Genomic DNA, 16,950 nt, shown 5'->3' on the forward strand with positions numbered 1-16,950 from the left:
GACATTTAGAAATATTGATTTAAGAAAACATACTTGTCTGTGTTCAGAATTATTTTATTGTAATTGCTTATGTACCATTTTAGTTTCTAAGTTTAAAAAAATAATAATACCTATTACCTCATAATTTTTTTTTAGAAATGTTGCAATGAATGTTACTTTTAAAATTATTTAAGGTAATATGTATAGTATATCATGTTTTAAAATTATATTTATAGGATATCACATCTAGAACGCCTCCGCCAGACTCATACTGAATGTCCCCTGCCGCATCTGAGAGATCTCCACTGGCTTTCAGTTGAGAAGACGATCAATTTCAAACTCCTCTTCCATGCATAAAAGGCCCTTCATGACCTGGGACCCACCTACCTCAACCACTGCATCACCTTCTACTCCCCCGCCAGACCACTCCGCTCCTCTCATCAGGCACTTGCCCCTATACCCTGCATACAGAAGACCTCAGCTAGAGGAAAATCCTTTGCCTACTTTGCTGCAAAGAGCTGGAACACTCTGCCTCTCCACCTCAGGCAGTCACCATCCCTAACTCAGTTCAGAGAGAACCTTAAAACCTGTCTCTTCGGCTGAAGCTTAGAGGACCAACCCCCCAGTTCCTTGAGATCCTCATGGGTGAGTAGTGTGCTTTACAAACACTGATTGATTGATTGAACATTGATATGGTAGTGGTTAATGACAAAGGTTAAACACCGGCTCCTTTCACCAAATATATACACTTTCCCTTGAGGTAGGATATTAATTCTGAACCCTCCAAACCTGTGTACTTTTCAACAAATCCAAGAAATCTGAGGTTATTGCACCTGAGGAATTCTACAATTCACTTTTTTAAGTGGGCTAGTTTCTTCACATATCGGATTCTCCATGTCCACAGCATCATTGTATTACAGCTCCTCCTATCCCCCTCAGACAGGATTGCAGGACATCTTCTCTATTTACTGTGGCCCCATAGTCACTTGGATCTTGTTGTCCAAAGATTGAGGAAGCTTTCCTCAATAGGCTCAGCTAGAGCTGCCTCTGTCTCTTACTGTAATTTTCTGAGCCTAACCACCTCACATCCTCACCCTCCAACAGTTTCTATTAGCTGGCTTGGAAGCTCAGTTAAATCTTATTAAAGTACCTGTTCCACTGCAACACTCACTTCATCACTGTTGCCTCCAGGCCGCAATGTCTTCCTGTGGCTGTCTCCCAATCGTAACCATTGTCCGCCATGTTTTCTCGCCGTCCTGGTCATGTTATTGGGACCCATTGAGCCACGGTGCTGGCAAGCTCTGATCCTCTTCTCCAGACGAGGCCACTTCTCTTGCTTCTCTGTTTGCTTCAGCCCCATGATCTCTTCAGCTCCTCTGCTCACATGATTTAGCAAGTCTTCATCGCTGGGCTCCGCCCATGGTATCCCAGCCCATACGTAAATTCTTCAGCTTGCCTTCACATCCCAGTGGCCCACTCTGAGAAAGTGTCTCTTTTGACATGGTTAGCCCCCCACTTTTTGCCTGGTATTTGATGTGGTTTCAAAGTTGTTAGTGCCCAGGGCCCCTGCTAACCAGGTTCCCCGGGCCAGATCTCTTTCCCAAAACTGTTGTGATGCATTGGGACAATTGGAAGCACCTTTAGCTACCACCGTAATTCCCTAGTAAATGATACTTAGGTACCCAGGGTGTGGGGTACTAAGGGTAGGGCCCTGAGGGCAGCAGTACAGGTTGTGCCACCCGCAAGGACCGTGCATCCAAGTGCACCCAGTACAGCCTTTGCCAGCGGAGTGTCCTGGTGCAATCCTAAAATGCAAAACAGACATGGCACACAGCCTTGTGTGACCTGTTTACTACACACTGCATGCAAAATAGCTAAACCACCCCTATGGCAGGCCTTCCAGCCCTAAGGAAAGGTGCACTATAATGCATGTGTGGGCATAGATGCATAAGCAATATAACTCTACTGTGACCTTACCATACCTGGGACAAAGCAGGTGAAGAGAGCAGCCAATTTAAATGCATGTGCTGGACACTGGTCAGTACGGGCTTCACAGCTACAAGATGGCCACTCTGAACTCTGGGCTGTTTGGTATCAAGCAACTCAGAACAATAAATCCAAACTGCTACCAGTATTGAACTAATTGCAAAATTTAGCCAGGACCACCTTAGAGGTGCCCCCTGCAAATGTTATCTAACCCTGGCATGGTTGCTGGCTGGTCACAGGCAGCCTGCCTTCACCAAACAAGATTTTGGGGCCCTGGGATGAGAGGCTCTGCTCTCTAGGTTCAGAAAACAAAGCCCTTCCTGGGCAACGGTGTTACCCCTCCTCCCCCAGGAATGTGCACTACCCTGCAGTGAGCTTCAAAGGGCTTACCACCTTTCAAACTCAATCTCGAGCCCTAATGCTAGAAGCAGATGACTGCCCTCATTGCAAACCCCACTTTTGATGGGAGAAACAGCAGGTAATGCACAAAGGAAGGGAGGAGTTGCCACCCCCTGCTTTCATTCACCACCACTAAGGTGTTAAATGTGAGCTGACCTCTCCATTTCATTTTCCTCCATCTCGCATGGTAGGAAAATAGCCTATCAGTAATAGGAAAGTGACCTCTGCCCACAGGAAGAGGTCACATAGTGGGTGTAGCTACCCTAAAGTAGATGACCCATTCATCACTACTAGGTTCTCCCCTAAACGCCCACTAAATCCAGTATTTAGTTGGAATCCCCAGACCTGCAGATTAGAATTCAGTTACACAAGAAGGCCTGCCACAAAGAAGACCCAAGGCTCGAGAACTGCATTCCTGCTGCACAAAGAAAAAGGTGCCAAACCCTGCCTGCTGAACCCCGGACTCGACAATCACCCCTGAAGGCTTGCATGGATATCGGATGGACTCTACAAAACCTCAAAGGACCTCCACCCTTCTAAAAATTGCCAAAGATCTTCCTCCAGAGTAAAGGCATCGCCAGAGTGAAGGCTTCAGCCAGACCAAATTCCACCTGACAGACCCACAACAGGAAACGGTCCAAAACGCAACATGCACACATCATATATTTCCACTGAAAAGTGGCCCTTTTTTGTAATGTGCCTAGCTGTGGATTTTGGGCCTTTGCTCAGTGGGCACCTAGAGACGTCTATAAAACCTATACATTTTTTTAAACTAGACACGTAGAGGAATCCTGGATGGGATGACTTGCATGGCTCTCATTAGATTGTGTTATACAGAATCCTTTGCAAACCTCAAACTTTGACTAAAAAACAAATTTTCCTCACATTTCTGTGATGGAAAGTTTTGGAATCTAGAGGAACCATAAACTTCTTCCCACTCAGCATTCCCCTAAGTCTTATGATAAAAATAGTACCTCACTTGTGGGGGTTGGCTTAGTGCCCGCAACAGGACAAGGCCCAAAAATGCAACATGGACATCAAATTTTTCTACTGAAACTTGACCCTTTTTTTGCACTGTGCATAGCTGTGGATTTTGGGCCCTGGCTTAGTCACCACCCTCGGAAACCTAGAAAACGTATACATTGTTAAAAACTAGACAAATAGAGGAATCCTGAATGAGGTGACTTCTGTGGCACTCACTAGGTTGTGTTACCCAGAATCCTTTATCTTTGCAAACCTCAAACTTTGACTAAAAACTTACTTTCCTCACACTTCTGTGATAGAAAGTTCAGAATATGTGGGGTGCCACAAACTTCCTTCGGCCCATCATTCCCCCAATTGTACCTCACCTGTGTGTGTAGGCATAGTGCCCGCAGCAGAACAAATCAAACCAAGGTCAGTGAGGGTCTGTTTACGAGGACTTTCATTGATGTTAGTTTGATCTGTTCCTGTTGTGGGCACTAGGCCAAGCCACACAAGTGGGTCAACATTTTCATTGGCACAAGTAGGGAAACAATGGGTGGTGTTAATTTTGTGGTTTCCTTCTGATTATGGAAGAATATGGCACAGAAATTAAATGTGTGATTTTAGTCAGTTTTGGAGGTTTTCAGGTCACTGTGGGTAAGAAACCCTAATGGCATCCACAAGTGGAACACCATCCTGTACTCCCCTGGCAGTCTAGGTTACAAAATGTCTAGAGTGGTTAGCGTTTCCCTAGAAACAATGTACACCTTGGCAGATGACAGAAAAGATGAATATTACTGCACAACCATCTACTCCTTAAGTACACACAATTAAGGGTTGGATTTGGCACAAGGGTGAGTGAAAGGTTCAAAATGTAAATGTTATTATCAATAGATCTCACAAAAAGGAAATACACTGTTAATAATTGAAAGTTAAAAAAAACTGAGCCAATGGCTCACAGCTCATGAGCTGTGAAGCTGCAATAATGCACCAACTGCTTTACAGGCCATTCACAAACCTTTCATGTGTGACACACATGAAAACATTCACACCACTAGCCGTGGGGTCAGCACATTAAAAACTCTCACATCAACAGACAGTGCCATTTAAGGGCCTATTACTTTCATACACTCACGTCAGACACAGCAATCACACTGGCTGGTGACTGACAGAGTGTGTGGATTGGCACTTGGCTGGCAACTTGTGGAAAGTGATCGATAGGAAGTCACTACCCACACACTGCCAGCCAAATGCCAGCTCACACACACCACCAACCAGAAGCTAGTCCACGCACCCCATCAGTCAAGCTCCAATCATGCACACCACCAGCCAAGCATCCTCCACCCACACCGCCAGCCATGTGCCAGTCCACGGACACTGCCAGCCAAGCACCATCCACGCACACCATCATCCAAGTAACAGTCCATGCATACCAACCAGCTAAGTGCCAGTCCACGCACACCGCCAGCCAAGCACCAGTCCATGCATACCAACCAGCCAAGCACCATTCACACACACCGCCAGCCAAGCTCCAGTCCACACACACCACCAGCCAAGTACCAGTGCATGCACAGAACCAGCCAGGCAACATCCACGCAAACCACAGCCAAGTGCCATTCTACACACTGCCAGCCAAGTGCCATCCACGCACACCACCAGCCAAGTGCCATCCACACTCACCACCAACCAAGCACTAGTCTACGCACACTACCAGTCAAGTACCAGTCCAAGCACACTGACAGCAAAGTGTCAGTACATGCCCACCATCAGACAAGTGCCAGTACACACATACCACCAGCCAAGCATCATCCACACACACCACCAGCCAAGTGCCACCCTTGCACACTGCCAGCCAAGCATTAGTCCACTCACACAACCAGCCGAGTGCCAGTCCACACACACAGTCACAGGTACTTTCATCATGAATGTCTGTCAGCATGCGGCTATCTCTCCTGTCTTAAAATTTCACAACTAGAAGTTCATCACTACGCAAGGCACTGCACTGTCCCCTCTGAAGCCTTTTACATACAAGCTCTTAAGGGTAACCTTTAGTTTTAGGGTGGATTGTGCCACATGCAACAGTTTCCACTTTGAACAATCCTTGTACAATTCCACACCAGTGTACAAGTTATCTATGTATAAATGGTGACCTTTGTTAAAAAGGCCTCTACCAAGTTCCACAAAATGTTCTCACTGACTACAAAAGTGGACAGACAACTGGGGGGGATCAATAGAAAAATCAGTTTCAGTGTACACCAGGAAATTATAGACCTATCAGGTCTACTCTTGGGCAGCAGATACATCTTGAATCCTTAACATACTCTCTTGTTAGGAATGTACTGCCTAAAAAACAAATGGCCCTAAAACAGGATCAAAGACTCATCCACACCTATTTCTTTCCCTAAAATATAAATCTCTGAAAAGCAATCTACAAAATGAATCACAGGCAGGCCAAATCTTGAAGAGATGGTCACAATCAGGGTGATCTCATGGCAATGCCAAAGCATTATCAGCAAAATGAAGCACTAAAAACAAATACTGATCATGACAGTCGTGTGTAGGAAATATAGCCGGTGCCATGATTAGTAAACCAATATGAAGACATCAATGGCTTCCTTACAAAGCCGATCACAAAAATGAAACCCAAGAACTCCTTCAACTCATCCAGATTTGAGGGAGTTCACCGGCTAGCACTAGAGTGGGACATAAGACTGGCACTGTTGTCCCGCAAATATTGTTCAGCCGACAAATTATTCTGGTCAACAATCTTATCCAAAAGAACATTATACATAAACAACTAAAACAAATTTAAACGCAAAAGTTTTCAGAATTTACTCTACACTCTGCGACACTAGTAAAGGTAGGCAACACAGGCTGAACCATGTCCGGGGCAACCCAAATTTCAGCACTTACAATGACTTTAGTTGCCTCCTGCTGCACTATCACATACCAGTGTCCTTCTCTAAAAGAGGCTCTTCTTTTGCACTGACAGGGGCTTCATCATCAGATGAGTCCTCACAGACAGAAAATTCACTTCCAGACTGTAGAACCTCCTCCTCTGCCTCAGATGAAGAATCAGTCTCAGAACCATGGTCAGAGGAAGATTTGAAAAGCAAGCTAACAACCTGCTAAACGGTAATCCTGTTGTTAGCCATAATCCTTACTAATAAAATTAACTCGAGAAATTAATCAACAATAACCATCACTATGTAAAATAAGTAATAAATGAAGTGTGGCTTTATCAAACAGAACGTAAGACTACTAATATAAAGTAATCTGGAAGGAACAGTCAATTAATACATAGCACACAAAGACCAATATACTCAGAAACAATACCACTCACTTGCCAGAGACAACAAGACTGAGGATCAACTGCACCTGCTCTGCACAGACACTCCAAGCCACAAAGACGTCCCACTGGAAAAAAATATATATCACAAGGCAGTAAAGAACACACACAAATCAATATGTTACTTTGAAAGGCAATCACACACAAAGCTAAAGATCCAAACATTGATATAGCAGTGAAAAAAAGACTATACAAACAGGCAAAGGATACACATTAGATGAAAAGATAATACAATGAGCTGCTTACCAGCCACAACTCCACAAACTACAGATCTGCCAAAGCTACACCCGCCAACAGGATTCACCAACAAAACAAAGCAAATGATTGTCTCTCTAAGAAAAAAGAAAATGAAAACGTAAATTATTATGAATAAAAACAATTCAATCAAAAGACACTGACATTCTCCTGAAAGTGGGCATGACAAAGGCAAAAAAGATCCCTCCAGGTAGAAATATACCTTACCTCTGAAGCAGATCCCCCAAAACATATATAACCTTATTTCCAGGTACAGATACAAAATATTCCCCTGCTCCAGGGCAGTGATCCTTGCCCTAGGGTTAGCTCCCCACAGATTTATCAAATACAATTCCTTGAGTCTAGTGGGTTTTGGACCTTTGGGGGCAGATTGGTTGAAAAAACAACTAAACTAACCCCCCGGGGGCCTGTATTACCGAAAAAACATTTTTCTCCTTAGGGGAGCGACCGTTGCTCACGTGATCGCTCCCTGCAAATTTATTTAAAAGGACCTATGGCATCTATTGGGTTTTGACCCCTCCCTCTAGGGGGGAGCAGATAGGCCAAAAAAAGGCTGAACTTTCCCCAGTGGGGGCCAAAACACCAAAAATCATGTTCCTCCCCAGATGAGCGACCCTTGCCCAAGTGGTTGCTCCCTGCAAATTTATCATATAGAATCCCTGGAGTCTAGTTGGTTTTGACTTCCTTGGGGAAGATTGGCTAAGTGAATAGCCTATCTAGCCCACGGGAGTCCAAAACACAAATATGAATTGCCTCAGAGGAGCGACCCTTGCTTAAGGGGTAGCTCCCCAGTAATACAAAACATACAAACCTGATGGTCTAGTGGATGGATTCCTGCTTCATGATTGCAGCCCCACCCACAATCGTGGAGTAGGAATCCATTCCAAACAGGCACAGGGAGAAAGGAAACATTCTTTCCTTCCCTCGTGTCTGCATCCAGTAAAATAACCCCCACCCTGGAAGAGGACTCTCTCAAAGTGTCCTTTTTCTTTGACATGCTGGAAGCAAATGGCTTACAGCGCCTCCCTGCCACCACCTGATGACATCAACATGCCATGCACGCATCAATGTCATCAGATCGCTGAATGGGGTTCAAGGTAGCAATTGAAGTGGTTCCACTGCCATCCCTGGTGGGGGCCTCTAGAGGCGCGTCCCACGGCAGGAGCACTAGCGCTTGCCCTGTGGATGGGTGAGAGGACAGCTCAGAGCAGTTCTCAGCACACACCCACCATGGCTGAGAGGGCGCCAAGCCATCCTCAGCACACAATGTGTTAAATGTAATAATGATCACAAACAAGAACTTCGATATGAGTGAAAGACAAATAAGGCTTATTGATAAGTGGTGCATTCATAGCTAATTTATGGAATTTTATGATGGAATATTAAACTGATTTTTTTTCATTTGTAATGACTATTTGTGTGTCAAATATGCAATATGGTTGAATGATCTGATTTAGATGTGATATTATGTAAATGAATAATAAGGATTATGTGCAAATTTATCAAAATTATTTAAATTATGATAGCAAGACAATGGTCAATTGTTACTTAAAGATTTCTTTACATTACTAGAGCTTTGTCATACTACAATTCTGGTGTGTCAAAGTACATACAACATAATTACCATGTCTGTTAAAAAATAAAGAGAAAATAATATTTCACAACACATTTAAAAGGACAACATAGCACACACTAACATAGAAATACAAAGGGCAGTAGGCAGGAGAAATGACTGGAATTTCAAATTTGACTTACCGCCCTTCTGTGCTCATGTGCTCCCACTTGAGAATGAAAGAGACGCCAGTCTGTTCTAAGTAGTCTTCTGTGCAGTGTGGTCATTCTGGTCTGCAAATAGTGCTGGGAGGATACACTCAATACACCCAGTGCTTTCAGATATGCCCAATGCCAGAGATCCTCCCAGCATCTGTGGAACTCCTTCTCTTTTCTCTTATAGGCATCCACAGCACTGCACCTTGTGGCAATGTCCTTATATACCTCTGCCCATGCTGCATTACATGGCTGATTGTCAGGCTCTATGTAAAGCTGAGGAACGCAAAATGATGTTTACTTTCCATTTGAAAAAGCAATGAGCTCTCTCATTGCAAATGCCAGCAATTTGGGGAAATTATAACAAAAGGGACAGAAGCATAGTGAAGGATTCAGTTGCCCTACTTCCATTTCATATATGTAGGCTAATAAGTACATGTTTACTATATGTGAATTATGTTGGTGTTAAGAATAATTCATTACTGAATGAATGGATGAGCGGGAAAGTGATGTGGTAGTGAACATATACAACGAGATTTGCTTATTTGGTCATGATATCATGGCAGTGCAACAGTGATGCCTCAGTGTGGTACATGTGGATGGTGCAATAATCCATCATTCATCAATTAGTCAACTATGTTCAATCACTGTGATGCAGAAACCAGAACAATAATTCATGTAAAAAATGTGGCAAACCTTTGGTTAAAGTCCTGCAGATCATGACCTGTGTTACATGCTGCAACCCAGGAGCCTGAATGAGAACGAAGTTCAGTGGTTATGCCAACATGTAAGTCCTGTGGTATAGCAGTGCTGTGCTACATGCAACACAATTTGTCATACCACATACCATACCTAAAGTAACTTTAGCAATGCCAGCCTCACATAAGCCTCCATTTATGACATTAAACAGGCTATAATAATCTTGTACTTGATGTCAGGGATTACTGAAGCATTCTCTGTATGATCTACACATATGAAGCACAACCTGAGGTTGTCAAATGTGCATTCAATGATTCCTCATGTATGTGTGTGCAAGGTCATACCTTTGTGGAGGCCGTGTGGTAAGACATCAAAATAGGGTAAGCAGATGGGAGAAAGGACATACTCAGCATCACATATAACAAAGATGTGATAATGTTGTAGGGTGCAGGTCCACTGGAAAAGCTGTGGACATTCTATTAATGAATGCATGCAATGATATAATCGCAGGGGTGAGTATGGTGATAGACTGATATTAAAAGTGATTGTATTTCAAATGGCAGAAACGACTGGCAAATAGCCAAATGCCACATAAATACCCTAAAACCATCTGACATCTGAGAAATCTCAACTTCTATGTTCCCTGAAGATAAATATATATTGTCAAGGTGCGTAATTGTGGAGTTAAGTATACTAAATCTATACTTACCTATACATATTTAACTTCACATTATTTTACTAATGTATATGCAGGCTACAATAATTTGTTAGCACGGTGTATAAAACTCCATATTCTGATGATATATCACCGCTCCAGAGCAGCCTCTGCTGCTCAGGGAGGATATGCCCATACAAGTAGAATGACAAAAACACTGCTATAGCCAAATGTATTACACTCACTCATTTTTTAAATATTTAATTGTTTTTGAATGGTTACTGTGTTCATTTTACCTTTCCCAGAAGGAGTCTGAGTTTTTTTTTTTTATTTGATTTGATGTATTTTATTTATTTGACTTGTATATCAATAGGACATCTTAATCATATTTCTTAAATTGGCATTTTTGTTCAGTTCTTCCATTTCTCCCTCCACATTTCTTGCAGGACTCTATAACATGCATGATGAATGAGAGGCAGCCATATTTCTAGTACTACTCCACCTATTTTTTCTCCTTCTCCTGTCATCAGGTGACTGCTGCTCAGGCAGGCCATCAGACTAACGAAAGATGGTAAACCTGCCTTGTTCAGTGGTGAGCTAGCCAGAGTTTTAGGCCCCATACACTGCCTGAATTTCAAGCATAGGTCCACTCTTGGGGCACAATTATCGTTTCTATTTCTAATACCACACCCTACCCTTACATCCTGCTCAAACAATGTGTCTCTCATTTAAGGTTCTTCATGAAACCCTATACATGCTATTGCCAATTACAAAAGCTGAAGTAGAACCAATTTTAGACATGCAGCACCAGTAATTTCTTGTGTGCACTGGTGTGGGTCTTCACATGCTGAATTCGGGTCTCTGCTTCGGTGGCTGTACCTACACATTTACTTAGCTGGGCAGTCTCTCCAAAACTGCTCTCTGAAACTGCTGAGACTGCATGTCTTTCGGGAGTTCTGCTTCGGCAGATTATCACTGTGCAGGCTGTCATTTAGTTACCTGGTCCAATCATTCTGGATGCCTAGAACAAATTAATTATCATGTGAATTGGAGATCTAGCTCCATTGCATTCTGCTTCCTAGTGATCCCAGCAGGAAGCTGTGGGCAGAGTCTCTTTTATCAAGACCAATCTAACATGGAGGCAGCATGATTTTCCTCTATTAATTTCTTCTAATCCAAAATGAAGGGCAGAAACACTATACAAGGGGTAACCCAGTGAAAATAAAATATGCCGCTTTTGAGTATCTTTCATCACCCCTTTCATTTATTCATTTTGTCCAGTCCATTTCTGCTGACCTCTTTTTCATGAGATGTCCAATTAGATATTGCCATTTTTCCTGATATTCTTTGCCTAAATACCAACCTCATCCACATTTAGAATTCTCTAGCCCTGTTTCAGACAGGGAGTTTTTTTCTGACTTTTTGGCTTGTCCAAACTATTTTTGGACTCATTAAGCAAGTAATCAGCTGTCCGGTGAACTGTCAACTTAGTGGAAGACTCCGTTGCTGGCTGTTGAAAGGATTTGCCCTTATCTCTGGCAATCACACCAGAAGAAGGAGGAAGTGCACATTCAGCATCCAGCCCTTGACAATATAGTGCACTGGAAAGGCACTTTCAAGGGAGTAGTTTAACTATAATCCAATCAAAAATTGGAAATATTATAAACTAAATGTTAGAAATGGGGTTTCTGGTTGGCTAAGGTATGCACCTCGGCCAGACAGAATTTACCCACTCTAGTCAGGGCAAGGGAGTTACACATCCAAGATAACCCCTGCTCACCCTCTTGGTAGCTTGGCACGAGCAGTCAGGCCTATCCCAGAGGCAATGTGAAAGGCATTTGCACAACACACACAACACACGTGACACAATATCCCCACCACAAAGGAAACACAACACCAGATTATATGAAACTATACTGTATTGTACACAACGTTTTTTTTAGTCCAACCATCACATATCAGTACTATCCTGCTACCTTAGCAGTTGTCAGAACATTACACATTAGTTACTCTGCCAACTAGCAGTAGTCACACCTAACACACAGGTTACTCAGTATTCTGCAACATAAGCAGTAGTCAGGAAAACACATTATTACACCAAAGCACTTGCATAAGAATATCATAAAATGCCCATAGTAGGAACATTAGAAAACATATGGGAAGTTAAAAAAACATATTAGCAAGCATGTCCATAAAAGGAACATTTGCACCCATACGTAAAAGCATCATTAAACAGGCAGGTAACATAAATCAATCAGCAAAAGTCTTTAAGCAGAACTTGGATTGCAAATACATTAGTCCTTTTAAGTGTACCTGGTTTGATGAAGGCAACTCCAGTGCCTAGTAGAGTAAAGAAGGGGCCTCTGGCACTCTTCTGCGCAACGTGGGGGCCTCCCCGGCAATTGATGGGGAGAGGGGGGTGGCACGCACCCCTCTATACTCCTACCGGGCCCCTCCTGGGGACCCCTGATCACTAGGGGCACCCGGGCCTCCACTGGCCCTCCCGAGAGGGGGGCCACAAGCCAGGAAGAATGCAAGAAGGAGGGGGCACCATGCACCCCCTCCGATTCAAGGGCGAGCCCCTCCTGGGACCCGAGAACATTGTAAGGCCCCCCGGCCTTAACTGGCCCTCCACGAAGGGGGGAGCCAAAAGATCAGTACTGCCCCACACAAGGACTAAGTCAAGGACCGGCGGCGCGGGGGGTCTCTGGTGAGGCTTCTGCCCCACCCACGGTCCAAGAGCAAGCAGGACAGCCTCATTGGGGTTGGAGGGAACCTCCAATGAGGTTTCCTTCTCCCCGCCCGGCTTCCAGCTTTACTTGTGGCCCGCCCGCCCGGCCATCGAGGTAGAAGCAGGCACCAAAGTCGGTGCCTGCCAGTGCCCCGGGGGCGCTCCACGGAGCGCGCTTCTCCCCGGGGGCATGACAGAAGCACTTGTGCTCCAAGTTTGTGAATAAGGATGCTTCGGGTGTCCCGGGGGCACGAGCAGGAGCGCGCCGGCTCCTCTCTTTCTCTGCCAGAGCCCTGGGGCTGAAATACTGTAATTCGCGAGGCCTGGCTGTGGCTGTGATTTTCAGTGTCGGAAAATCGCTTCCATGGCGCTATAAAAATGACTCCACTGCCCTCACTAGGCTCTAGGCATTTTAAGAGAAAACGCTCCTCATGCGCTTTAAAAACAGGTGGTTGCAGGGGTCTTCGGCCACAGCACCCTGCCCCTTGGGGGACAACAGGGAAGAGAAAAAGGAGCACAGGTGGCAGAGCCCAGCAGCAGGCCAGCCCAAGGAGAAAGCAGGCAGTTCCTCAAAGTGACCAAGTAGGTCACAGGTCAGCATAGCAGCAGCAGTCCATGGCGGTTTCTGGTGAGTCCCTCCAGGAGCATTGTGTCCAGTTCCAGGTAGTTTAAAGAGTCTCTTAAATGATGTCTAAATTGTGGGGGAAATTCCCCTGTACTTATACTAGGTTTACAGTGGGGAGGAGAGGGGGTTCCATCCAGTTACAACTGTTCTAGGAGTGTACTTTCTCTCCTCCAGCAAAGGCTCCAAACATCAGTGGGGGGAAAATGACCCTATTGTGTAAGGCCAGGGCACAGCCTTTACAAATGCAGGTGTGCCCCGCCTCTCCCTTCTCTCAGCCCAGGAAGGCTTTACAATATGTAGATGCACCTCTGTGACACCTCCACCCTCCCTGTGTTCAGGTTGTCTGAGAAGTATGCACAAAGCCCCAACTGTCAGTCTGCCCAGACGTGGATTGGAGGCAAGCTGCAAAACACCAAAGTCATAAGCACAGATAAATGCGTACTTTCTAGAAGTGGCATGTCTGTGATAGTAATAAAAAATAGACCTACACCAATAAGCAGCATTTCTCATCACTATCACAACCATGCCTATGCTACCCCTCATAAATCAGACAATACCCCTTACACATAAGGCAGGGCATTTCCAATGCAATCCTATGAGAAGGCAGCACTCACAGCAGTGAAACACCAAGTTAGGCTGTTAGTCACTACCAGGACAGGCCACGCAACATGGCACATGTCCTGCCTTCTACATACAGGGCACCCTGTCCAAAGGGCTAGCTAGGGTGTGCCTTAGGGGTGACTTACATGTAGTAAAAATGGAGTTCTGGACCAGGCAAGTAAATTTAGATGGCAGGTCCCTGTGGCAGAACACTGCGCACAGAGGCCCTACGCTAGCAGGCCTTAGATAGTTTTGACAGGCTACTTCAGTGGGTGGCGCAAGCAGCGCTGCAGGCCCACTAGTAGCTTTTAATTTACAGGTTCTGGGTATAGGGATACCACGTTACAAGGGACTTATAGGTAAATTAAATATTTCAATTAGGTATAATCATACCAATTTTGTAAGGGAGAGCACATGCACTTTAGCACTGGTTAGCAGTGAAAAAGTGCTCAGAGTCAAAACGTCAGCTAACAAAGTTCAGAAAAATAAGGAGGCAAAAAGCAAAAAGTCTGGGGAATGACCCTGTAAAAGGGCCAGGTCCAACACCGAGTCAGGTCTTTTATTTAAACAATCTGTTGATGCCAGAATCATGGTTTCCTGCACTTTGTAGCCCAAGTCTTTTCTGAACAATATCCTCTGATTATCACCTCTACCTAAATAATTGAATGAATTGTTCTAGGGGTATAGAACGGCCTTTGTGATTAGGAAAGCAATTGAGGAAAGACAATAATTCCAAGAACCATTGCATCATATTTCCCAGTACTGTTACTTTTGGCACAATGACTGTTATATTTAGCACATTATATCACCCTCTATGCTGTAAAAGTCAATTTCATTTTAATGTTCAAATCTTATGTCCTCTCTAATTTTTTTGGCTAGCAAAGTATTAGTATCTAGGGATTTAAAAAATTGGGTTGATGATGGTGCACTCAACCAAGCTCAATAGCTGGTAAGTGATTTGTCAGAATTAGAACTTTCACATATTATTAATGGTAGCATCCAAACTGCAGGACACTCACTTTATATCTATTTGCATCTGGGGTCATCTCCAGGTAAAGAAGCAACAAATCTGTGTTCTGCACATTCTACAGATAAAGTGGGTGGGACTAGCAGTCCAAATCCTACATGGAAGACATTAGCATGAACATAAGAAAACAGCATTTTGGGAAGTAGAGTCTGGACGGAGTGGTGAAACGAATAATGTTTTGAAGCCTGCATGCCATGTTAATTCAGCAAATTGGGAGAAGAGGGCTGCATTTTGGGGCTCCATGTTCTGCAGGCATAGCGGGCAGTGAAAAAGGGGCCTGGAGTGAGTGCCACGTTTGTCTCCCGTAGCAGTCCCTCCCATGTCAGGATAAGCGGTTACCATCTGTTTGATCTTGATGTCGCTTTATCCGACATTTGAGTAATTTGATGTTCCTGTTTTGAATTAAAGCAGTAGTGAGACGGATCACTTTTTGAGTGCAATGGAAGAAATGTTATGATGTCATAGAAAAGAGGCTGCCAGTAAAGAAGCCACGTCAAAACCTGTCTGACCAGCAACCACACTACTCAGCAAGTATTCACATTATTATCTTCAGGTAAATCTCAGGATGCATTACTGTCTGCCACACTGAATCAAACTGTCAGGATGTCCTCTTCTTTGCTGAGGAAATTGCACAGAGGTTAGGAAAGAGGGTGGCAGTTAAGCTGTAAAGTCTTTTTACAGACATACCCTTCCACCCAAGTGTCCTATCTCTCTGAAAGTGGATCTTAATACTGCAGACAGAATTTGCCCCCAATTGTTCGTCGGTAGACTATCAATAAGTACTCTCACAATAATAACTGCACAGCACGGGCTGCTAGGAACTTCATCGGCTGGGTGGCCACACCAACATAATCTCTGCCAGCTGCGGCACGCCCGGAGGCGCAGTTGCAGAGCTGGACTCTTTTGGGGCGGGGCCTCCCTGATGACGTGCAAAAGCACACCTGCCATCCCACAGCGCGGGCTGTTTGGAAATTCATCAGCTAGGTGGCCAGTCCTTTTGGACCACTGGGACCATACCAACATAATCTCTGCTAGCTGCAGCATGCCCGGAGGCATAGTTGTAGAGCTGGTCTCTTTTGGGTGTGTGGCCTCCCTGACAATGCGCTAAAAGCGCATCTGCCATCGGACAGTGAAGGCTGTTTGGAACTTTATCAGCTAGGTGACCAGTCCTTTCGTACCACCAGGACCACACCAACATAATCTCTGCTAGCTGCAACACACTCAGAGGCAAAGTTGCAGAGCTGGTCTCATTTGGGGGCAAGGCCTGCTTGACGATACGCTAAAAGCGCACCTGCCATCCTGCAGCGCTGGCTGTTTGGAACTTCATCAGCTGAGTGGCCAGTCCTTTTGGGCAGGCCCATCCGCCCCTGTCAGCAGCCGGTAGAGGCCGGGCTGGGTCCACTCTCTTGGTTCTGTGCCTTTTGATTTACACTGCACAGTAAGCAGCGTACTAAGTCGTACGTCCAATTGGGTTTATTTTGGGACCATATCCAGCCTACAATCTTTTTTAGGGGGGCTTACCAGGCCAGTAGTAACCATGGGCAGGAAGAAAACAGCCTGTAGTAAGACTCCATTAGAAAGTAATTCTACAACAATTGATTCTTTTTTGGCACGAGTGGTTAGTGTTGTCTCTGGGTTGGTCCGGGGATTCCCCAACTGCTTGTACAGTGATACTTGGTGCACAAGCTGAGGAGGGAGGGCAGGATATTATTATCAATTCAAATTGGCCCACTCCTAATCTTAGTTTAGGAGGCCCCATAGTTAGTAGGACTGCACCTAAGCCCTGTACGGAACATCATGCCTGTGTTCTAACTAAAGTTTTGCCAGCCCCCAAGCGCAAGAGGAAAGCTAGGTCTTCTGATGTCCCACCATCTTCTTTGAGAGGGACAAATGCAGGGGTACAGGGGGAAATGGT

The 16,950-nt window shown here is 44.7% G+C and overlaps 1 long non-coding RNA gene across 1 annotated transcript in view; it reads left to right on the forward strand.

The window, feature by feature from the left end:
- Nucleotides 1-16,950, forward strand: part of LOC138250536 (uncharacterized) — a 192,062-nt gene that overhangs the window by 53,442 nt on the left and 121,670 nt on the right. The window contains exon 2 of the long non-coding RNA XR_011194978.1: nucleotides 216-624. This is a non-coding gene — a long non-coding RNA (uncharacterized lncRNA). The remainder of the gene's footprint in view (nucleotides 1-215; nucleotides 625-16,950) is intronic.

The sequence above is a fragment of the Pleurodeles waltl genome, chromosome 8 (assembly GCF_031143425.1).
Source record: "Pleurodeles waltl isolate 20211129_DDA chromosome 8, aPleWal1.hap1.20221129, whole genome shotgun sequence".
Taxonomy (NCBI): Eukaryota; Metazoa; Chordata; class Amphibia; order Caudata; family Salamandridae; genus Pleurodeles; species Pleurodeles waltl.